The sequence below is a fragment of the Callospermophilus lateralis genome, chromosome 7, assembly GCF_048772815.1.
Source record: "Callospermophilus lateralis isolate mCalLat2 chromosome 7, mCalLat2.hap1, whole genome shotgun sequence".
Lineage (NCBI taxonomy): Eukaryota > Metazoa > Chordata > Mammalia > Rodentia > Sciuridae > Callospermophilus > Callospermophilus lateralis.
Genome location: NC_135311.1, coordinates 141,047,484 through 141,072,360, shown reverse-complemented (window position 1 = coordinate 141,072,360; position 24,877 = coordinate 141,047,484).

Below are 24,877 nucleotides of genomic sequence, written 5' to 3'. Positions count from 1 at the left end.
TGCATCTGCCCCTTGGCAAGGAGGCTGTCACCAGGGTCCATGTTGCTCCAGCCATGGCAGCAAGGGCGACTTGGCCTGAGGGCAGCAAAAGGAATTCCGAAGCCCTGGGTGGAATTGAGAGGCGATGCTGTTCCAGGTGGCCCAGCACAGGGCACCCAGCATCACTGAACTGTGTCTGAGAGCCCTGAGACCTGGTGACTGCAGCCATCAGGACAGGACAAGAAGGGCAGGAATTTGACAGCAAAACAAACAACAGCAACAACAAAAGCCCAGGGGCTTCCTCTGGGTTAGGACATAAACCAAGGTCAGCAACATACAAAAAGGCAGCTCCCCTTCTCACTGGTCCGCTGGCAGCCACAGACAGACAAGCTTAGGAGACCCACCCCGCCGTGTGCTGTGTGGCTGGGAAGGAGCAAGCCTGTGCGTTAGGCCAGCAGGAATGAAAACTGGTGAGATGTCCAAGAAGACAACATGTGGGAGGGCTTTCTGCCCCCGCCCGAGAGTCCATCCCGAAGCACCAGCCACACCTGCGCGGAAGTCTGGCCGGGGTGCCCAGCCCAGCCTTTTCCTAGAGCAAGGACCGTCAACACCTGCACACTAACGAGGGAGGAGCTTTAGACCTTTAGGGGAGGTGCTGGAGGCCGCGGGCTCTGCAGCCACTTACACCGCGGGTGAAGAGCGGACCAGTGGGAAAACGGCCCCAGCATGACGTCCACTGAAACTGTGAGATGCAAAGCTGCATTTCAGTCTGCCTCCAATTTACAGGGAAATGTGTCCAACACTGTGAGGACAAGACCACTGACCACTGTCTGCCAGTGTGTGCGCGCTCACGGCTGCACAGGGCACCTGGAGGTCTTCAGAAAGTGGTGGGACAGAATGCACTAGCGGCTGGCGGTGACTGGCGGGCCCTGGGTCGTGGCTAAGATTTGGCTTCCGTGTTGCAGGCGGTTGCCACATGGGCTCACGTAGACAGCAGGCGATGCACAGAGGCGGGATGTTTCAGGCATCTCCTGATGACCTGGGTCTTGGGCCCCTTCTTCCTGGACCCCGTGCAGAGCCCCAGCTCTTGATTCCCCTGAGCAGAGGCCTGGCCACTTCTTCCCAGCAGCCAAGTCTTCTCCAGGGACGCGGTGCTGGCTGCTGATAGAACTGTCCCCCAGGCCCCCAGGATGCCCCGGGCATGGCTTCCGGGTCCACGCGTCTTGGTTGGCACCCTGGAGTCCCCTCAGTCTTGCGCCAGCGCCTGTCCAGGGAGGCAGGGAGAGGAGCAAAGAATTGGGAACGAAGCATGAGGACAAGAGGCTGGTGCTTGTGAGTGTGTGCTTACCTGTGTCGTGTGCGTGTGTGTGTGTGTGTGTGTGTGTCGGGGAGGGCGCAGGGGACCGGCCAGACGCTGAGCCCAAGCTGATTCATCTGCACACAGGGAGGTGATTTCTGCCTCTGGGGACCATCAATCTGGCCATTTTCACTGGCACTTAATCTCCCTTAGAGCAAGGCAAATATTTTAGTATTCTTTTAAATATATTTTTAAAGGTCTGGCTCTAAAGCCTAGAAACCCAGGAAACCTGAGCTCAGGGTGAAATTCTCTTTGGTAGCAGGTCTGGCCGGTGCAAATGACGTGAATTATGGTCACCATTACCTCCAGATGCACTACTCCCCGGTGGCGTGAAATTGCCCATTTCCTGCAGTGATATAAGGGGCCTTGTTCCCGACGCCGGGTCGATGTCAGGAGCCACTATTTCGTGCCTGACATATTGGTCATTTTAATCACCCCAGCCTCCGTATCCAGGCCATGCCCCGCGCCTCTCGGGCCATATTTCTGGCTCTGCCTGCGGTTTCCATTGCCTGGGGTCTTTGGACAGACTCACATTACCCTAAAAAGTCGGGGGCCTGGTCCCTTGAGGGCACAGTGAGTGGGTGGAGGAAACTTAGAAGCCGACAGAATAGATAAGAGCCAGACCTGGGCAGGGCCTCAGAGACGGATGTGGGACAGGGCAGTGGAGGCTCGGGCCTTCCCACGTGGGCCCTCCGGCAACACACACCCCAGCTGCCCTTCGCTGCCCGGGTTCCAGGCCTCTCTGCTGTGGAAGTCAGGTGCCATCTGAAGGCAGAGGATGGACCCGGCACCCCCACTGCCCATTCCACTTTGGGCTGCGCTGATGTCGGTTCTGCAGGTGACTGTGGGCCCCCCAGAAAACGGCACCCAGCTGAACGGAGCCGTTGAGACACGTCACACCTCACGGGACAGCCCAGCCCCCACCTGAGTGCACCGTGTCGGCCATGAGCCGCGCCCGGCCACGTGTGGTGCTGGACGCTGCGTTGGACCTCAGGCCATCAACCTTCTAACCATCATGGGGCCTCCTGCCGCCAGACCAGGCCTGCCCACGGCAAGCCCCCTGCTCTTGCAGCCTTTGCTCGTAGCCATGTCGTGGGGGAAGGCGGCACCGTGGAGCGCCGTGGAGCACTGTGGAGTGCCCTGCGCAGCATGGCGCCCTGGGACGTCGGCCCCTAACTCTACTTCTCCCTCAGCCCTGGGGCTCTGTGGGGTCTCCCACACCAGACGGTGCCCTGAGGAGCCGAGTGTGGCGCTACAGCAGAACTCGCTGGGCTCTGACCCCATGGAGGTTCCAGGCAGATGGACACCCTGGTCACTTCAGTGCCCTGATGGAGGGAAGGCCATCCCTGGAGACCAGAAGAAGAGGGGCCCGGCTGTCTCTGGAGGATGGAAATGAGGGTTTTACATCAAAGGATTTGGGGGTCACTGGGCCGAGGGATGGCCCCGGAGGCACACATCCCCGGGCCATGTGACCACAAACCAACCTGGACAAGGGATTTTGCAGATGTGATTATGAGGGTCTTGAGATGGAGGGTCATTCTGGATCATCTGAGCAGACCCTAAGTGTCTTCAGAAGGGCCCGGAGGGAGGGGGACCCCGTGATCTGCGACAGAAGCTGCTGTCACACTGCTGGCTATGCCGGCAGAGGAAGGGGCCAGGAGCCAGGGAATGCAGCCCAGAGACCCGGAAAAGGGCCCAGGTGATTTCCTGTGAGCCCTGGGAAGCACAGCCCTGGGACACCTGGGTCTGGTAAAACTGGTTCTGGACTCTGGCCTCCAGGACCTCAGGAAAGTAGACCGAGCTCTTCTAAGGCAGTGAGTTTGGGGTGTCTGGTTGGCGGCTGCAGGAAACCCATGTGCTTGCAATGAAGAGGGGTGGAAATGGCTAGGCTTGGAGTGGGGGCAGCGGGCGGCCTGGGTGGCATCGCCTGGCTCCTCTGCTGCCCTGATGGCAGGGTGGCGGGATGGCGTTGGCAGGAGACGTCTCTGCTCCCTGACAATCGGATCTTCCGGAGCTGCTGGGAGATTATGTGACAGCCCGTCAGGGAGCTGGCGCAGCGTGGACCCAGAAGGCAGGCCGCCCGTCTGGCTCTTGTTCCTCTGAGCCATGACTAATTTCCTCTCTTCTCAGCTACCCTGAATCTGCCGCCCATCTGCCCAGCGCCCCACCCTGCCTGGTGCACTTCGGTGGAATGAAAGTCTTTCGGGAACGTCCCCACCCGGGGTCACGCACTTCCTCCTCTCTCAGCACTCAGCCCCCCGAGCCCCCGTGGCCCCCTCCCCAGCATGCTCCAGATGTCCACTCAGGCAGCTGCTGCCTCTCGGGATGCAGTTTGCAGGAGGCCTTATCTAAGCTCACGCACCGTGGTATTGGGCTGCGCTTTCTAGAGGCTGGTTTCCGAAGCCATCCGTCACCCAGGAGGGCACTGCACACCGGCCTGGCCTCTTAGCAACAACGCCACGGCCATCGGCTCCTCCCCGGAGCTGGAGCTCATGCGACATCTGCAGCAGATCTAACGTGGGGGTGTGCAGGCGTGGGGGGTCTCGTGCCCCTGAGCTCTATTCCAGAAGTTTGGGGCACTGGGTTCACTTGCTTTATGGCTGGGGTGGGCCCATCAGCTCTCCAGGGAGCACCAGCGTGCCCAGGGCGGAGGGCACCCCAGGAGGGCCTGGGGACTCCACACCTCAGCATCATCTGATGGCACTGGGTGTTGGGTTCCGTGTGGCACTGCCCTGACTGGTCATGCCATGATGGGCTAATTAATCAAACCTTTGCTCAGCGGATGCCAGCCACTCTGCAGTGTGCTATCGGATCCAGAGTGTCCCAGAGGTTCACGTTTGAGGCTCGGTCCCCAGGGAAAAAGGTGTGGTGTGGGGCTTTGGGGAAGGGTTGGATCAGGAGGGCTCTGACCTCGCCTGTGGGTTCGTCCCTTGGGAACTGAGTCACCTACTGGAGGAGGTAGATCAGTGGGAGGCGGGCGTGGTTGGGGCGTGCCCTGGAAGGGCGTTTCTTGTCCTCTGCTGCCCTTGCTTCCTGGCCACTGTGAGCTGAGAAGCCTTCTTCCACCGCACCCTTCCGCCGTGACGTTCTGCCCCATCTCAGGCCCAGAGCAATGGAGTCAGATGGCCACCGGTGGAACCCTGAGCCAAATGACGCTCTCCCCGTCTAAGTTGTTCAGGTCGGGTATCTTAGTCTCAGTGATGTACAGCTGACCCCTACCAGAGGGAAGAGACCACACAAATGGACCAAAGGTCTCCCTCACGGCTGGGCGAGCTGTCCTCACAAATGCCCCCAAGGACACGAATTGAACAGACCTCTCTCTTTGAAGCCACCAATGTAGAGGTGAGGGGAACACACTGTCCCTAAGCAACCTCGATCGCGATGGGGGCCGTGGAAGCTTCCAGAATGCATTCAGTGAAATCAGCTAGTGCAAGTAAGAAAGAGGTAGAGGAAACTAAGCCATTGCCACTGTTGTATTTGCAGTTGCTCCGGACGTGTCTCACCATTTCAGTATCAGAGGCCATTGTGGAAGCCTAGAGTCCAGCCCAGAGAGCAGCGGTCACTCCCCTCCCTCTGGAAGGATGAAGAAAAGGACCGTCCTGTGCTGCCCAGACAGAACCTGTGGCTTCCCCCAAGATTGCCCGGGGGGAGACTCACCCTGGGTCCCAGAGGCCCCGTGACCCCCTGGTCCAACAGGAAGCGCCTTCCGAGCAAGGCCGCGCCCAAGCCGGCTGCGTCCCACACGTGAGTTTGCCCCATGGATGGCAGCGAGGAGGTCACTGAGGATTAATGAGGGTCAGGCGGGCTGTAGGACGTGGGCCTGGTTGGAGGGACGGGTCTTTGGAGGTTGCCCTCAGGGACTCCATGTGTCCCCTGCCCACTCTGGACTAAGTCTTCTCTCCAGAACCTACTCTGCTTCCTGGCTGCCAGGAGGTGACCAACTTTCCTCTACAACCTTCCGCCATGATGCTCTGCCTCACATCAGGCCCAAAAGCAATGGAGTCAGGAGGATATGGACTAAAACTTCTGAAACTGTGAGCCAAACATTTTTTCCTCAACTAGGTTGTTTTTCTCAGGTGTTTTCTCATAGCAATGTAGTACTGACTGACACATCAGGGGAGCAGCTAAGAGGGGGAAGGATAAGGTAGTGACTGGCTGTGAGCCAGAGGACAGTGATCTGCGGGGAAGGGTTGATGGCAGATTCCTGCATGTTCCCAAGGAGGGTCTGCCCCTCATGGCTCCCGGAAGACAGCCTGAGAGCCCTGGGGAGTCCTTCCTGATGAGTGCTGCTGTTCACCTGGGGTCTTGGGGCACAGCGAGGCATCCTGCGGTCAGGGTCCCCAGAGAAGCAGGGTAGACACACACAGGAGGACAGGCGTGCACAGGGGGATGAGCGACGATTGCCACCTTCCTCCATCTTCCAGAGCCTTCCACTCCCGTCTCAGATATCCTCTCCCTGGCCTCTTATTGGGAAAAATAAATCCGACTAAGTCATCCCTATCTGAGTTTTGATGAATGTCTTTGTTGCTGCTGTCAGTGAGATTAAATGTTAAAAGGAGGCAGAGAACGAGAAAGAGAGAGGGGAGAGGGCGCGGGGGACCTACGGGGAACCTAATGCGTAAGTGCCTTAGCTGGCACTTCAGTCCCCAAGAGGGCCGAGGAGAAGGCCTGGGCTAACTAGCAGGGCCTCCTGGCACCGCCGTGGCCCTGAGGCAGACCCCGTACCTGCGGGTCAGCTGCCTGGTCCTGGTGGCTAGCGGAGGAGGTGCAAGCGTGGCCTTTGTCCCTGTCTGCCCAGAAGTCCCGTCCTCTCATCTGCTCTGGGAGCAGAACTAATAACCCCAAACTCTCATCTTATGCAAAGCCAAGAGCCATCCCGCCAGAGACGTCCTCTCTGTGGCGGGAAGAGGTGCCTGTCCCAGGAGACGGTCCTGGCTCCCGGGGTTCCCCACAGGCTCTCAGCCCACCAACCCCTTCTTCTTGCCGTGGCCGCCGCGTGGTAGTGAAAGGCTAGCGTTCTGACAGCCGCGACAGATGGTCTGAGGACATGGCTCCAGTAGGTTCTGAGGTTTCTTTGGGAGGATCAGATTTTTATTTTCTGCAGAACTGGAAGGTTGTCACTCAAAATTGTCCCTAACATTTACTCACCATTTTCCAGCAGGGAACAAGCCTCGCTCCGCCTGCCCGTCAGGGAGGAGGGTAGAGTCTGGCCACGCGCCTGCTGCAGGCTCTGTGGCCGGGCTCCTCCCCGGGCTCTGCACAGGGCTCAGCTTCCCCTGCAGACTGGTTTTCTGAGGAACACAAAAGGAATTTGGCAAGAGGAGAGTCTCGCTGCTCCTGGCTGAGCAACAATGGACGGCGCGAGATCTCGTCCACGGGGGAGGCCTGTGCTCACATCCTCCGCCATGTGGGGACACATGGCCGAACTCCTGGAGCTTCTACCGTCCAAGAGCCAACCTCGGAGCAATGCAGAACAGTGGTTTTGTCACAAGCAGAAAAAATCCAGCCACCTTGCCTCTCCCAGCAGAGCAGGGTGCTCCCCCACAACCCCTTGGTTGAGTCAGCTGGAAAACCACAGCCCGTTCAGCCCTCGGCACCGGAGTGAGTGTGTGCAGTGTGTGACGTGCACAAGCGCGTGAGCGTGTGAGTGCGTTCCCTTCCCAGAAGAGGAAAGCCACCACAGATGCAATTGAACTTGTAATTTTATTTGCTGGGGAGCAGCTTAAGCACTGATTGTATTTGATGTGGAGTTGAAATGCATAAAGAGATAAATGGCTTAATTTGAATCAATATTAATTTAGCACAATTTACTTTTAACTTTACTTCTCAGCAAACGAAATTACTCTGTTCAGGAGTTATTTGGAAACTTTTCCCTGCTCAGAAAACTGAGCTAAACAGGCACAGCGGGGCCAACTGAGGCCCTGCAGTGTCGTGACACAAACGAGAGAGGGGTCCCCAGCACTCAGGAAAGCAAGCCCTGGGCAGGGGCGGGGCCCAGCCGGGCTGCAGGGCAGCTCACCACACAGCCTGGGGCTGGAAACGGAGATGGGGAGGGCGTGGGTGCTTGCCTGCCCCAGAGACGGCTTTGCTCCAGTCCTGGGGCTGCCTTGACGGGATGCCACAGGCCACTGGGACCCAGAGCATCCCCCGCAGTCCTACAGGCCGACGCCTGAGACTGAGGGCGGTGGGTCCCTCCTCCAGGGGCCTCTCCTGGGCGTGCAGATGGCCTCTCCTCTTGTGGCCTCTGTGTGTGTCTGTGTCCTGATCTAGTCCTTATGAGGACGCCACATTGGATGAGGGCCTTCCAGAGGCCTCATTCTGCCCCCATTGCCTCTCGAAGGACCCCAAACAGCCACTTTCTGGGGGGCTGGGGGGAGGACCAGCACAAGAACTTGGGGAGACGCAGCGCAGCCCTGCCACCTTCTTCCCAGGAGACAGGACTGATTTGGGGACAGAAGGGCTGGGCCAGCATCAGTGGTGACGGTGTGCAGAGGTGTCAGGAGCAACAGTGAGCAACAGTGGTCTCTCCACGCACCTTGCATTCAGCCCGAACGAGACCTCTGCTCGCTGCATGCCGGGACGCACACCTGCTGGAGCCGAGTCAAATGACCTTTCCAGAAGCAACCTGCCTCGGGGCCCTGCCCGATGACATAGGAAGAGCGTTGTCACCCCCAGGTTCTTCCCAAGGCTGAGTCCTCTGCCACAGGGAAGGGGAGACGTCAAACCAGGAATCTTTTCTCTCTGGGTCTCCCCTAGATCTGCTGGGAGGGGGGCCATTTGGGCCTTTTGTTGCTTATTTGTTTCACCAAAGACGAATAAAACCTAGTGCATTAGTCAGAGCACACGTCCATACGTACCCGGGGATTGGCCCAGGCGATGGCAGAGGCCCGGAAGTCCCTCATCTACAAGCCGGAGCCCAGGGGTCAGTGGCATAACTCAGCCACGGTCCAAAGCCTGAGGATCATGCTGATGTCCTGGGTCAGAAGAAGATGGACGCCCCAGCTCCAGAAAGTAAGTTCAGCTTTGTTAAAGGTCTGGATGTGAGGTGTCCCCAAAGCTCATGGGTGTGACAATGCAAGAAGGCCCAAGGGGAAGGGACTGGGTTGGGGGAGCCGAACCCACTCAGTGGATTAATCCCCTGATAGGAATTCTCTGGGTGATCATGTGGGCAGGCAGGTCGGGGCTGGAGGAGGTGGGCATTGGGAGTGTGTCTTTGGGGTCTGTATTTTCTTCCTGTGGAGGGGAGCGCGCTCCCTGCTTCCTGGTGCCAGGTTCTGAGCTGCTGTCCTCGGCCACACCCTTCCACCATGATGCGCTCTCTCTCCTCAGCTCTTTTGGTCACAGCAGTGAGAAAGCTGCCTAAGACAACCTTCCTCACCCCTCGGTTCTCTCCAGCCCCACAGGACCCACGGCACCCCCCTGTGCTGTCTGATGACTCACAGGCTCATCTCCTGACACAGCCTCCCAGACTCACCTGGTGGCCACGTGCAGTGGACACAGAGTTCAGCAAGTCCCCCAGGCTCCACCGTCAGTGCCACACAACAGGATGGGGGAACCCTGGAAGGACAGGGGTAGTGTCCATGCACGAGGATCAGCTCTACGGCCAAGCAACGTGTGGACCGTCACTGGTGGAGGGATGGATTTCTGCTCCAGGTCCCAGGACGGTGGGGAGAAGACAGATCTTGTAAAGGTCAGTGCAGGCACCAGAACTACAGCCCTCGAGGGGCCTTGTGGTGAGACCCCCTAGGTCCCACAGAACCTGGGCTCCACTGTTCCCCAGGTGGTGGCCACAGAGCTGCCTGGCTCAGGGTGGGGCTCAGAGCACCGGGGAGTGGCAGGCACCCCGGGGTGCCTGTGGTGGAGCCAGAGAGACAGACAGCGGTCCAGACAGGCTCCGGAGACCTCGCTCCCCTGCAGGGAATCTATTCTGACTTTCATTATGTAGGTGAGTGGGGGAAAGCTCAATTTAAATACAGATGCTCAGTTTATGGCCAACTTTATTGGAATATATCTGTTCAGTAAATTAATTTGCATCACACAGCATTTTAGTATCTGTAGATGATTTCTGAGAATACTTAGAATTCTGTGGGCCGTCTCTATTTGCTTATATATATATATATTTTTTTTTTGATAGGGGAAGATAGTTCTAATCAAATCTTGCCAATGCACAGATAAAAACGTGCTTTTAATTTGACCCATCAGCCGTGATGAGAGGGTGGGAATTGCATTGGCCTAGACATTCGGGAGGAGCTGGGGTCAGCGGGTGTCTTCTCCAGGTTGATTTGCCTGGTTCTAATTGGCACCAGGAGAATTACGACCTCCAGTAAGCTGGATCTGAGGATATAAACCATTTTCCCCTAATATTTTATGCTGAAATTTGATGGTGCGAAATTTAAGCTTCTCGAAGCCTGACAACTTGTTTGCAATAAATTCCGAAGGAGAACGTAATGACCCGGGGATGTCAACTCGATGCAGCCCACGTCATTCTTCACTCTCTCTGAACCCTGGCCGTGGGGAGTGCGCGCCTGGCAAGGGGGGGCCTGCAGGCGTCTCCTGGATGGGGAAGGAAACCCCATCTCTTGCTTCTAGTTCTGCGCTTACTTACTTCCGTCTAACCAAGGAGTGGCCCCCGGGGACCAGACACTTTGCTGCCTGCTGCCTGTTGTGGGCACGTTCTGCGACGGAGAGAGGTGGGGAGACTACAGAGTCCACCCTCTGTGGAAGCCAGCTGATGCCGGGTCTCCGTGGCCAAAGCTCTCTTTACTGGCAGGCGACTTGCAGATGATAGGCTTTCTGAGTCAAGCCAATGCAATCCGTCTTTTCACACTTTTTCCAATGTAATTTCAGAATTAAATTAGGCCGGATGGACGTGGGAATGTGGTGGACGTCGCTCAACGTGGACGACAGCCAGCCTTCCCCTTGGTCTCTGTGGAAGGGAGAGAAAACTAATTAACTTTCTGGGCTCCAAGATTGGGTCTGTGCGTGCGGATCCGCCCACCAGCCCCGGCCTGAGCCTGCCAGAGCATCTCAGGGCGTTACCAATGCGGGTAGCTCTCAGAGTGAATCCTTTCTCTCCTGGTCTGTCACTGGCAAGTGACAGGAGGGCGGGCCTGCAGGGTAGGTGAGGTTGGTGTGAGTGGGTGGGCACTTTCACAGATTCAGCTGAAACTCTGCCGCCTTCCCAGCCCCAGCCGTGGGGACACGGCCGAGGTGCGTTCTGGCTGTCGCACTAACAGCGCTTTGCTTCTCAGGTGCCTTGTTCTGTTCGCCACGGTTGTGCGTGGAAGAGCTCACTTCACAGTGGGATATTGTGCTTTCCCGGAGCCCACACATCAGCTCCCATGGGCTTCTCACTCACCTCTGGAATGCTTCTCTGCACACAGTAGGGCCTTTGCACGTTCATCATCGTCACTGGGACCCACGGTTCCACACAGGATGGGCAAAAGGCAGGTGTGATTCTGCTGTCCAGCCAAGTGACGATGAGAAGAGGGTCCTTCCCCACACGCCAAGGACAGCCTCCCCACCCCGGGCGTGTCTCCAGGGCCTGGGGAGGAGGACGGAGTAGACAGTGCTGCCAGAGGACGGAGGGTGGAGGCCAGGGCCATGGGCCACACGTGACCAGCGGGCTCTAGGAGGAAGCCGGGGGCTCCTGTCTCTACACTAGGTTAGGGACAGACCCTGGGCAAAGTCACCTGCAGGTGGACGTAGGAAGTGGCTGCTGCTCTCCTTCTGGGAAAAGAGGTGCTCGAGGGAGGGAAGGGGGAGAGAAGTCTCTCCATCCTGGAGCTTGATGACCCGAAGGGGGACATGCCAGCCAAGGGGACAGCCGAGGCCGCGCCAGCATCTGCACAGGGGCTCACGGACCAGGAGCAGGACCGACTCCTGTGGCCCGACTCGTCCCCGTCACTGAATCTGAAGGCTCTGCCTCAACAACAGCGGGAGGTTTAACTCTCGTGACGCAGGGCGGGGAAGGGGGCAGCAACCTGGAGGACCTGGGCAGGTCCCGGGTCATCCCTCAGCAGGGCCTGCTGGGAGCTCGGAGAGGACACTGGCCCCACGGCTGTGTCCCTGGCTCTCCGCCAGGAGCAGGCAGGCCCAAGGCTGAGCTGGGGGCGAGGCTGGACCGTCCCTCCCCACTCTGAGCTGTAAGCTGCAAGGTGCCGACGGGGACAGCTGCTGGGACTTTTGCAGAGACTGTGAAGCTGGCAGCCGAGGGCCTGGTCATCGCTTTGCTGATTGTGCTGAGCAACAGGCCATTGGGAGAGCGCTCGGGAGAGAAGGGCGGCTCTGCCCATGTCCCGCTGAGGTCAGCTTCAGGCCTGTGCACACATGCAGGCTCACGCCCACCGCAGCTCACACCCACCACAGTGCACACCTCCAAACCAGGCCGTCCAAGCCGGTGGCCTCCTGGGCCAACACCAATTATCTTGTTAAGGGAGGAGACACACCATGGTGGCCTGTCCAGCACAGTCTTGACCAGTGACAACTGCATTTGCATTTCTCACCAGATGCAGGGGTGAGACCAGGGCCCCCTTCCATAGGTTTTCAGGGGTCTGCTCGGCCTCCGGCCCAAAGGGGGCGATTCAGACAATTGATAACGGCGACCAGGACTGAGCTTGGAACTGTGCCACTGCCAACCCCACCCAGGACGGCCAAGGGCCCAACACTCGAATCAGGATGGGATGAACTCTGCTTCCAGTGGTCAGGCTGGGCCGCAGCCTGTCTGACCTGCAGCCCCTCCCTGCCTGTTCCCGGGCCCTGCCTCGGACGCGGTCCCTTCCCTTCTGAACTAGTATCCCAGGTGCTCTGCTGCGTGTTGCCGCCACCTCACTTCTGGCAGTGACAGGCTCTCTAATGCCATCCCATTACGTATTAAACACAGCACTTTTTAAAAAATGAGCGAGGACTTTGAACATTGATTTCTACCTTCAGGCTAAAGTTGTTTCATTCGGGAGATGGCGGCGGAATGAAGAGACGGTTGATCTGTTTTGCATTTGCTTTAAAAAATAAAACTCCCACCCAACGCTTGGCAGCCCGTTCATTAGCTGTGCCCTCCCTGTCTCGGGCTGCCGCTCAAGTGGAGAGAGGCTCTGCTCCACGGCACGGGCCGTCCAAGGAGGCCGCGGGGAGGAGGCCGCCAGGAGTCCTAGCTGTGAAGTGGGCAGAGCTGGTGGGGCCCCCATCTGCCGCTTCCCGTGGTGCCCTTGACCTAGGCACTTCCTGCCTTCCCAGCCTTCTGTCTGTCTGTGAGATGGGCACCTGCTCATCCAAGCCTGGGAGGTGGCAGTGCGGTGCCAGGGGGCCGCGCCGCACCCTGTGCTCTGGTTGAACTGGCTACTCTGAACCTGAGTCTTCAGGCATCCGGTGGACCTCAGCAGCCACTGCAGGGGAGGATTTGCTGTCCACCAGAGGTGTGGGTGGACCAGGCAGGGAGCCGGGTGCTCCATGAGATGGTGGCCGGCGGGGGGGACTGGTAAAATGAGTTGGTGTGAAGCTCCCCGAGTGTCCCCTGGCCGCTGGCCCCGCTGAGCAGACATGCTGTTTATTAAGGGACAGTGATCACATGGAGTCTGCTGTATGAATAGCAATAAATCTGAGTAATGTCCCGCTCGCTGCCTCCCAAAGCCCAGGCCATCGCTGTGTCCACGTTAATTGTGCAGGACCCCCGCCCCAGGGCCTGCCAGCCAGCGGTCTCCTCTGCCTCAGCTGGGAACCTGCTCCCTGGCCACAGCCAGCCTCCAGAAGGGCAGCAAGGGGGCTCCTTCTGATGATGTTAGAGTGAGCTGGGCCCTGGTGGGAGTGAGCTGGGGGGGGGGAGGGGGCCGCGGAGGGAGGGGAGACTCGGCCCTTGAAGCACAGGGCAGCCCTTTCTTTCCCCTCCGGCCACACCACCATCAAACCCAAAGGCACAGGCTTCATTTGCGTTTTCAATCGAAACAGTGACTGTGTCACGGGGCTATTTATTTGCTTATTCTTTAGATTCACATTTACATAAAGAAGGTTTCTATCAAAAAAAAGAAAAAAGTGAAGCTGTTACCTATTTTAAATTTTAAAAAATATAAATGTGCTGGGCCCGATGGCGCGCGCCTGCAATCCCAGCGGCTCGGGAGGCAGGGGCAGGCCATCACAGGTTCGAAGCCAGCCTCAGCAACTTGGTGAGGCGGCAAGCGACCTCACGAGATCCTGTCTCCAAATAAAAATAAGAAGGGCTGGGATGCGGCTCGGTGGTCAAGTGCCCCAGGCTCAGTCTCTGGTACCAACCAACAGATAAACACACGGAGGCATGTCCAGCTGTCCTATCTCAGGAAGGCCAGTCACATCCTAGTCTCTCCAGCAACGTCACAGACAGTGGCCACTCGGGGCCAGAAACCTCCTGCGTGAGGCAGGGAGACCACTGCCTTCACCCTGGACTCCCCTCGAAGCCTGCGCCTTTTGGGTTTGATGACAGCTCCACCCACCTACACCCTGACCACAGCAAGGGGCCTGCTGGGTGCCCCTGGCCCAGAGGCCCCTTATGGAGGCTGCGCTGGGCAACAGGACACTACAGGGTCCACTGCAGGACACAGCAGCCTGCGCCTGGCCGGCATGAGAAACACCAGGCCCAGAGGAGAGAGGAGTCCAAGGGGCCAGGCCTTGGGACTGTGGGAGAGCAGTGTCAGCAGGGCCCGGCTGCCTGTCGGCACATGGGTGAGGCTGTGTCCTGCCAGGATGGCCTCCCCTGCCTCCCTCCTCCTCCCTTCTTCCCACCCTTCCTCCCTTTCTATGTGAAGTTGACAATTTATCTCCACTTCACTGCGGAGGGAAGTGACCTCCCAAAACCAGACGCTGGCACACAGAGGACCCCTCCTCCACCCGGCCACACTGGCCCCAGCAGCCGCGTCTTGAGCACCCCGTGCAAGGCCCTCGGCACCCTCTGACTTTCTGGTGACCCCTCTGGGCGTTGCCCCCGTTAAAAAAAGGACCGTGCTGGGCACCCCTGCCTCCGCGTCCAGCGGCTCTGCGGCCCTCCAGGTGCCCCCTCCCACGCCCTCCATGTGAGGCCGAGGCTGGACTTGAACGGGCACATTCCGACAGCCGGCACTTTAGCCCCAGCTCTGCTGGTGCCAAGGTCAGGCAGCAGAGTGGCCTCGGAGGCTCTGGCGTGGGGCGGGTCCGATCTGCAGAGCCTGTGAAGACAGGAGGGCCAAGAGAGGACAGTGCCGCCTCCCGGGGTCCCACTGCCATGGGTGGCCCCCAGCCCCCTCCTGCACCCAAGTTGGCCAGTCACAACAACACGGGTTGACTTAGGAGTCGAGTCACGCCGGCCCCACTTCTGCCCGGACGCTGTACCCCACTCCCCCCTTCCCCCTGCTGCAAGAGCCCACTCACCCAGAGGCTGACCTCCAGCCCAGTCTTCAAGGTGACCGTGGAAACAAGGCTGGAGGGAGTCGGGAGAGCCTGGAAAGAATGTTCCCCTGCTTACAGATTTCCGTGAGGCCTTCCCCGCCCGCGGGCGACTCAGTGAGGAGCAGGCCATCGAGGTCGGTGTCAGCAGCGCTGCCTTCCTGGGGCTCAGCTGGCCACGCACAGACACTTGGCAGCCATGTTGGTTCTTGGGAGTCACAAAGGAGAACACAGGTAATGGGACAGAAGGCAGGGCCTTCGGGGACAGGTGTCAGATGTGACGCTGGAGCTGAAACAAGAACCAAGCAAGAAGACGACCGTCAGGAGGACGCGAGGAAGAGCCTGGCAGGCAGCAGTGGGCACACGTGCCAAGGTCCTGGGGCAGAGCTCTCGGGGATGGTGGGGGTCCCTGGGAGGCTGGTGGGGATCCCTGGGAGGCTGGTGGGGATCTCGGGGAGGCTGGTGGGGGTCCCGGGGAGGCTGGTGGGGGTCCCAGGGAGGCTGCTGGGGGTCCCTGGGAGGCTGGTGGGGGTCCCGGGGAGGCTGGTGGGGATCTTGGGGAGGCTGGTGGGGGTCCCGGGGAGGCTGGTGGAGTTGGGGCCTGGACAGCCAGGGAGGGTAAGTGGATAGGGAGGCAGGACCACAGGGTTCCTGGCCAGGAGTGTGGACCTTCATCAGCGAGGGAAGGAGGCGGGAAAAGCTGTCGGGAGGGGATGGTGGGGGCGCTAGGACAAACAGCCGCTGCACCCCACGAAGGACTCTCGGGAAGGCGCTGGAACCGCTCAGCCTCCTGGTAAACTGGCGATGATCCTTCCTTTTCGAAGCAATCGCTCATAAAATTAAGGCCTCAGAGAAAGAGAGGGCGGGACAGAGACAGAATACAAATTGAGGTTTAGAGGAGGAACTTTGCAATTCTGGTCTGGGAGAGGCCCAGGGAGGCCGGGGTTTGGCTAGGAAGTAGCCGTAGATCCCATTAGCGGAGTATTTATGATTCTGTCCGTCCCTTTCCCATTCCCTACTAAATTCTTCACATTTAACTCCACCTCATGCTCTGAGAGGGACTTTTATTACCGTCTTGTGCTAATGCATGACAATTCAGCTCTCTAATCCGAGCTGATCAGCAGTGCAGGTGACAAGCCAGCCGGGGACCTGGAGTCTCAGCCAGTGTTTGACATGGCTAGAATTGCTTAGCTGTGGCCAGGCGGTGGCCAGCCTTAAGTACCCCAAATCAGCCAAAATGAGCCCCCTGAGTGGGGGGGGGTGCGGAGAAAGGCATCTGTGGGGGAAACAGACAGGTGGATGTCACCCAGGCCCTAGGACACCATCCCAGGCCAGCTGGGACTCAGGCCATGCAGCCGAGATGCCCACAGGTGACCCTCAGAGCTGGCTGTCCATCCCCTTGTCTCTAAACAGACAGGGACGCTTCCTGAGCTCCGCAAGAGGCCAGCAGCCCCTCCCTGGTCTCCTGCTTTGGGAAAGGACTTGGGGGCCCCAGGAGGGGTGGGGTCCCCGTGAAGAGTCACTCTCTGGCTGAGCCTGGACTCCCCCGCCAGCCCTCGCTGCTCTCAGGTCACTCTTCAACCCCAGGACGCTCGGCAGAGGAGGTGTGCAACCACGGCACCAAGGTGACCTGAAGGAAGGGTCGCCAGACGCCCCGGGGGGAGCAGTCAGGAACGGTGCCTGAGGAGATCCCTGCCTGATGGCCGCTGCTGCAGAGGCGGGGCCCAGGGTCTCGGTCACCAGATCCCACAGGGACTGCCTGGGCCCAGAGCAGGCTGCCCGGGACCCGCGGAGTCTGGTCCACTCGGGAGTCCCCGTTTCGCGCACGTCCCGGCCAGACAGTGGCTCAGCCTGGACTCAGTGGGGGCTGCAAAGTCACCTGGCCATCAGCTCCAACGCGGACCTTTCCTGGGGAGGCCATCAGTGCCCCAGAAGCACTGGGCCCTCCGGAGGCTCACACATGCCCCTCCCCCTCCGCGGCTCCTCCCCCTCCGCGGCTCCTCCCCCTCCGCGGCTCCTCCCCCTCCGCGGCTCCTCCCCCTCCGCGGCTCCTCCCCCTCCGCGGCTCCTCCCCCTCCGCGGCTCCTCCCCCTCCGCGGCTCCTCCCCCTCCGCGGCTCCTCCCCCTCCGCGGCTCCTCCCCCTCCGCGGCTCCTCCCCCTCCGCGGCTCCTCCCCCTCCGCGGCTCCTCCCCCTCCGCGGCTCCTCCCCCTCCGCGGCTCCTCCCCCTCCGCGGCTCCTCCCCCTCCGCGGCTCCTCCCCCTCCGCGGCTCCTCCCCCTCCGCGGCTCCTCCCCCTCCGCGGCTCCTACCCAGCCCCCCTCCGCCCACCCACCCAGCAGACCCGCCCCCTTCTCCACCCCAACCCAGGATGAGGACCACTACTCACCAGGCAACCGTGGTGTGTGTCCTGCTGAGCCGTGGGGTGGGGCTGGGGACCAGGAGGAAGGAGGCATGGGCCCCCCTGGGCAGCTCAGGGTGGGTGGGGACAGACTCTGTGCAGGCTCACAACTTGCCACCCCTCTAAGCAGGGAGCCCCGGGGGAGTGGGGCAGAACACAGAAGCCCTGAGAGCTCCCCTGGGAGGACTGACCACTTACGGCCATGGCCACCTGCTGCATGTCCATGGGCCAGCTCCATGCCATGCGGCCTCCAGGTCATCTCATTGACCTGGGGTCCACAGGGTGCAGATCATTTGTCCCATTTGATAGAAGAGGAAACAGGATCCAGGTGGCCGAATGACCTGCCCATAGTCTCCTGAGGCAGAGCCAGAGGTGACCTCCTCTCCACCCACCTCCTAAGGAGCTCAGAGGTCAGCCAGCTCCAGGGAGGCTGAGCAGAGCTGGCTCCGAGGGCGGAGCTCAGCTCCTGCAGTCCCAACGCCCTGCACACCCTGCCCTGGCACCCCGCAGGCCTGAGCCCCTCCCAGAGAGACCCAGGCCCACAGCACAGATCTGCCTCTGCCCTGGGCTCCCTTCCCGTCCCTGGCCGCCCACTCGCCTCCACACGCCTCTGGCACTGGAACGAAGGCTCGGGTGAGCTTTAATCTGTGACTGGACCCGTTTCAGCAACATATTTCCAAATCAGATGTTTAATTGACTCGGTTTCATCCTACATTCTGCGTCTGCCTCCCAGAGCCCAACGGCCTTCAGCTTGGGCAGCCGACTCATCCAAATGAACCATTTGGTCACAGGCTGCGTCAGACCAGTGCCGCCAAGGGACGGGAAATGGGAGCCCAACATGCGGCCCAGGGAGGGGGGAGATGGACGGCCACTCCGCCAGCCTGTGGCCCCTGGCTGCAGAGGGGCAGGATCTCACTGCTCAACGTGGGTGGCCTTTGGGGCAGAAGAGCCGTGCCCAAGGATCTGGGTCCTAGTTCAGCCCTAAACAAAACACAGTTCCTGTGAAGCTCACTCCTCGCAGTCTTCTGATCACGCTTCTCCTTTGCTACCAAGCAGCGTCCATGTCAGAAGGACAAGAGCCCAGGCCTGGTGTGGGTGGAAGGAAAACAGGATCCATGGAACCCTGGGGGGCAGCTGTGACGGCTGTGGGCATCGTGCCACAAGGACAAAGCCTTCTCCCTCCGTGGGTCTCGGAGACACTGAGGGAGGACAAGAGCTCAGCTTGAGATCCCGTTGCTCAGGGCATGGGCCTCCATCAGGGCCTCCATCAGGGCCTCCAACATCAGGGCCTCCATCATCGGGGCCTCCATCATCAGGGCCTCCATCAGGGCCTCCAACATCAGGGCCTCCATCATCAGGGCCTCCATCATCAGGGCCTCCATCATCAGGGCCTCCAACATCAGGGCCTCCATCATCAGGGCCTCCATCATCAGCGCCTTCATCAGGGCCTCCATCATCAGGGCCTCCAACATCAGGGCCTCCATCAGGGCCTCCATCAGGGCCTCCAACATCAGGGCCTCCATCATCAGGGCCTCCATCAGGGCCTCCATCAGGGCCTCCATCATCAGGGCCTCCATCAGGGCCTCCATCATCAGGGCCTCCATCATCAGGGCCTCCATCAGGGCCTCCATCAGGGCCTCCATCATCAGGGCCTCCATCAGGGCCTTCATCAGGGCCTCTATCATCAGGGCCTCCATCATCAGGGCCTCCCACTTGCTGTCAGTGGTGTTCAGAACACAGAGGGGCCTCTGCAGCCAGAGTGCTCACACCACAGATGAGGGGGAAGCTGTCCGAGGAGGAACCCCTGGGAGACATCCCCCAGGGAATGCTAGGAGATGCTCTGGGGTCTGCCACTGGAGCTCTGCGGTGGCACAGACCAGCAGTGTGGCTGTGCACTCTCCTACTCTCACCTCTCTGCCCCACCTGAACCCACAGGAGGGGCTCACACAACCGTGGGGCTGGCAGGCGGGAGACCCAGGAAGAGTGAGGCTGGAGCTGAAGGCCATCCAGAGGCAGGTTCGCTCCCTTCCAGGGAATCTCACCGTTGGAGCTCCAAGTCTTCTACTGATTGGATGAGGCCCACCCCCACTATGGAGGCCACCTGGTTTCCTCAGCATCTGCTGATTCAAATCACATCTAAAGCACATCTTCCCAGCAACGCCCAGGCCAGGGTTTGGCCTCATGTCTGGGTACCACGGTGGCCCAGCTGAAGTGACATAAGATGGACCATCACAGTCTCTGGGGAGGCTGCAGTAGGCTGTTGTCCCCAGGCAGAGGAGACTCCAACGTGGCCGAGGTTCCCGTCGGCCTCGTGTCACCTGGCTCAGCATGAAGACAGCCGGGCATCTGGCTGGCACTTCTGTGAGCAGCGGCCAGGCAGACAGGCCTTGCTCTTGGTGGTAGCAGACGTGTCCAGGGTACTCAAGGCACCAGGAAGACGGGCCCCTTTCACCTGCTGTGTCCTCGGAGCCTGTATCAGTCCACGGTGCAGGGGAGGGTGCAGCTGCTCCGAGGCAGCCAACGGCCCCTCCTCAGACACGCTGGCGCTTCACAGGTGGCCGTCCTGGAGCACCAAGCAGCTTGGGCTCGGTGGCATACCAGTGGCTCCTGGTGGAGACTGAGGGTTCACCTGCACCTTCCCAGGGGAAGCCTCTCTGGTCTCGGCGTCCTCAGAGCTGAGCTGGTCAACGTGCCGCTACCTGGAAACGTGAGGAGGCTTCCGTGGCCCGTGGGCTGCACCACAGAGTCTCGAGGCTCAGAGGAACGCTCGGTTTACAAGTTGTGGTTCCACGTGCTGGCGCTGGACGGCTCTCCGTGGGGCCGCCAGGCTGAGCGGGAGACTCTTCACGCAGCTCACCACTCGCCCGTCCCCTGCCAGTCCGTGTTCTTGGAGGGATGGCCACAGCCTCCCAGGGAAGGCAGGTTGGCAGGTTGTAGGGCCCCTGACGGGACGCGGTCACGTGCTGCAGCTCAGCCGTCTGCACCGTCACTGGGGAGCTGGCCCCGCACGAAGCAGATCCCCCAAGAACCAACCAGGGAGGCAGATGGGACATGCAGAGGTCGTTCCCTCCAAGGCCGGAGTGACGGCCGCTCCTGGGGCTGTGGCTCTCCTGGCAGGCGCCTGCGCTGCTGATCGTCCCCGTCCTGTGGTCCCCACGGCAGCTTGGTGGCTCCCTACACACTGACCCCCCCGGGCTCCCTTCAGGGGCTCTGAGCCTGTGGCCCACTGTCCGGCCTCCTAGCCCTGCCTCTGAAATCTCGTGGCCAGCACACCCCAGAGACCAGCAGGGCCACCTGCACCTGGGCTGCTTGAACCCCAGCGGTGGCCAGGGACAACCGGCTGGCTGCGGGCAGGGAGAGGAGGCCCACGGTCACCCCAGGACTCAGGCCCCCGGGCTCTCTCTCACTTTGCTGCGGAAGTTCTTGGGGACAAATGTGGGCTCCTGGCCCTCTGAGTCTGCGATGGCACTGGGCAGCCCTGGAGATGCCGGGAGGTCCCCAAGGCGGCACGTGCGTTGTCCTGAAGACGCGCTGTCGGCGGCTGCTTCTCCCCTGGAACTCAGAGATGTTGGAGGTGGGACTCGGGGCCTCTCTGCCCTGAGCTCCCCCAGCCCCACGGGCTGCTGATGGGCGATGGCCAGCTCCTTGGTTCACACCTTTCCTGGCCAAGCACAGAGCCCTCCCCTCTCCCCCCTCCCCCTCATCCTCACTATTCAAATGACTGAGGCAGCCAGGAATGCTCATGCCATGGCCGGGGCCTGCCGTCTTCACACCTCCTCTGCCAAATAAATGAGTCCTTCCCCCGTAAGTTCTGCCTTCCACCAAGTCTCGGGGCACGGGGGCCATGGGGCCAAGCTTTGCCATGGTGTGACCAAGGTGCCCGTAACTTTGATTCCTAACAGAAGCTTCATTTTCATCTGGAATTTCATCGGCTTGGCCTTCAGTGTCCACATCTCTCTAGTGTTCTGGTCTCCAGAGCCCTCACCTGGAATGCTTTACCTGAGCATTCCAGGCTTCTCTCTGCTCTGCTCCTCCTGATGCTCCCACCCTCTTCCCTTTACCAGCTGCAAAGCCTCCTCCACGTCTTTAGGTAGTTACGGTAACAGCCCCACTTCTCCCTACAGTTTTTTATATGAGTCAGCTCTGCATGGCTACAACAAAATTCCAGAGACAACCGACTTTATAAAGAGAAAAGGTTTGTTTAACTCACAGTTCTGGAGGTTTAAGTACAAGATCAGGCAGGCCCATTGGTTTGGCCTGATGGATGTGATACATCATGGTGTCTGTCTTGAACTGGAGATAGGACAGGCAGGGCCCCCCCAGTCCCTTCCAACCCATGCTCTCCATGACGTCAGGACTTCTCATCAGGCCCCGTCCACCTCCTTAAGGCCCCACCAGCTCCTGATGGGCCAGCAGTGCAGCCCAGCCCACAGGGACAGCAGAACCTTGGGGACACTCAGTTTAGTGACATCCAAACCTCCACCAGCAGCTCAGTCCATTCTCTGCAGACCCTGCCCACGGGGCTCTACTCCTAAGGTTCTCACACAGGACGTCAGCGGGGCGCGTCCAGCCTACACAGCCTGGGTCTGTGTCTGTGTGTGTGTGTCTGTGTGTGTGTATTTGTGTCTCTGTGTGTGGGTCTGTGTCTGTGTGTGTGTGTCTGTGTGTGTGTATTTGTGTCTCTGTGTGTGTGTGTGTCTGTGTGTGTGTGTATTTGTGTCTCTGTGTGTGTGTGTCTGTGTGTGTGTATTTGTGTCTCTGTGTGTGGGTCTGTGTGTGTGTGTGTGTCTCTGTGTGTGTGTGTGTCTGTGTGTGTGTGTCTCTGTGTGTGGGTCTGTGTGTGTGTGTGTGTCTCTGTGTGTGTGTGTGTCTGTGTGTGTGTGTGTCTCTGTGTGTGGGTCTGTGTGTGTGTGTGTCTCTGTGTGTCTGTGTGTGTGTGAGTCTGTGTGTGTGTGTGTATTTGTGTCTCTGTGTGTGGGTCTGTGTCTGTGTGTGGGTCTGTGTCTCTGTGTGTGTGTGCACTTGTGCAGCCTGGTGTGCACACAGCCCTTACACACTCCTTGTGACGTGAAACTCCCGGGGGCTGGAAGCCGAAGGCCTCCCGAGTTCTCCTGCCCCTCGGAGATGGGCTGCGAGTTAGCTCCCCACCCTGAACGAGGCAGGAGCCACGGGGCTGGGGTCTCGCAGTGGCTCAGTGCCTGGGCCTCCTGGGCACACCCTCTTCCTGGCTGTGACAGAGGACCTCTGATCCAGACTAGAGCCTCTGCCCAGCAGGGTGACCTGGGAGTGCCTCCTGGGGTAGGTCCACAAGCTCTCCCGGAACCCAGCGAAGGCCCGAGAGTCAGGAGAGAGGAAGACGTGGGTTCCGGCCTCGGCACACGCTGGAGGTGGAGCCTCCACAGATGAGAGGAACCGGGCTCCTCTTGTGAGACAAGAAGAATGTGCTGATTTCAATGAGGATTGATTGGCTCCAATGGGGGACAGGGCAGCCAGGCTAAGACCAGGGTTTGATCGTGGGCGCTGGCTCAACGTCAAAGCAATTTCAGGGCCTCGGGAAAAGCTCTGTGATTTCTGTCCAGATACGGCTGCTTCCTTCTGTGGGTGGGGGCAATCGTGGAGAGCTCCAGTGTCCGCCGGCCTTTAAATGGGGGGGACACCAGGGAGAGCCGCCCACTGTGCTTTGTTCCTCCATGAACCTTCCTGATTCCCAGGATGCTAAACAGATCAACTTCTAAAAGCTTTTTAAAAGATCCAAAGAAGAAGGGTTTGTTTTCCGGCCAACGCCAACAGGAAATGGTTTGGGCCTGGGAGCTGTTTCCAGAGTGAGTTAACCATCCAGAAGATAGGACAGGACGGCCTTTCCACAGCCCTGGGGTCGGGCTGCCACGTGGAGGGGGCGGTTCTGTTCAGAAAGTGCCCAGAGCCCTCCAGCACGAAGCTGGTGGGAACGGGATTGGTTTGACCAGAAGCAAGACCCAGGGACGCTGTGGGGAGAGGACTGTGTCCAGGGCCCGCGTCAGGATGCCGGTGTCCAGATCTACTGGAGGACCGTCACCTGCTGCCCTCGGAGCTGTGATTAAAGGGGACGGTATAAGCAGCACGCGGGGCTCCATCTGCTCCGTGGCTTAGCCCACGCGTCCCTGAGACGTCGCCTAATTAAAGACGTAAATCCATCAGGCGGCCTGCACTGACCCACCCTTGGCAGGACCCTGTGGATTTTCCTGTCCAAGTGCCATGTGTTAGATGGGATGGAGTGACGAGTCAGGACAACCCCTGTGGCACCGTGACAAAGGAGAGATAAAGTGGGAATGGTGTGGGTTTCGGGAGGTGTCACACGGCCACAGAGGAGGGGTCTGTCTGTCTCACCGGCTCTTCTTCTGCCACCTCAAATTCCCAGCCAAGTGAATTCCTAGGACAGAGACATGGCAGAGCGACTCCCCGTGAAACCCTGACAGGAGGTCTCCTTCCTCCCTCCCTCCTTCCTCCTCCCTCCTCCCTCCCTCCTCCTCCTCCCTCCCTCCCTCCATCATCCCCTCCCTCCCCTCCCTCCCTTCCTTCCTTCCTCCCTCCCTCCCTCCTTCCTCCTCCCTCCTTCCTCCCTCCCTCCCTCCCTCCCTCCTTCCTCCCTCCCTCCTCCTCCTCCTCCCTCCTCCCTCCCTCCCTCCATCATCCCCTCCCTCCCCTCCCTCCCTTCCTTCCTTCCTCCCTCCCTCCCTCCTTCCTCCCTCCCTCCTTCCTCCCTCCTTCCCTCCTCCCTCCCTCCCTCCATCATCCCCTCCCTCCCCTCCCTCCCTTCCTTCCTTCCCTCTCTCCCTCCCTCCCTCCCTCTCTCCCTCCTTCCTCCCTCCTTCTCTCCTCCCTCCCTCCCTCCATCATCCCCTCCCTCCCTTCCTTCCTTCCTTGGTGTCCAGGACTGGACCCAGGGGCACTTGGCCACTGAGCCCCACCCCAGTCCTTTTAATTCTCTATTTGGAGGCAGGTCCTGCTAAGTTGCTCACGTCCTCTTGGAGTTGCCTTAAGTTGCTGAGGCTGGCTTTGAACTCATGACCCTGCAGCCTCGGCTGCCAGGCTGCTGGGATTACAGGCGGGCGCGAGTGTACCCGGCTTTCTGCTTCTTTCTGATGGTGACTTCTTCCGGTCACCGTGCAGCTCAGAGAGGTGCGTGGAACGACTGCTGGTGAGCTCCCTCTCCCTGGAGGAAGCTGGAGGTGCGGGAGGTTTTCCAAGTCACAGTTCCCAGAGGAGAAAGAGTGGGAGACAATGGTGGGGGGGGGCAATGGCCAGGCCTGGCAGGCCTCGGGGCTGATGCCCGGTCTGCAGAGCTCGTAGCCCAGCGTGGAGACCCCTCTCTCCCCACTGCACCGTCCACTCTGAAGTCATCACATTCACTGATTCCAGTCACATGGGGAGTCTCCCTTTGGGGTTCCCAAACCAGAGTAGCCCTACCCCAGGGCCCAGTGGACACGAACAAACAGATGGCACTTTTTCAAGGTGAGTGAAGGGGCTGGACGGGCGGAACATGGGGAGCGGAGGGCGGGAGGGGAGGCCTGGGGGACAGGTAGGGGCTGGTGTGGGGCAGCAGGAACCTCGCGGGTCCCGCTGAGAGGGGCCAGGCCTCGTCTCCCTTCTGCTGAGGGGGCCTCCCCAGTGCCGTGTGGCTGCGTCACCCCACCGCCAGGGCGGACACACTCCGCTAGAGCAAGTCTTGAAGACACACTTGCTCCGGCCTCAGCCCTCCTCCGCCCTGTGCTCAGGGAGG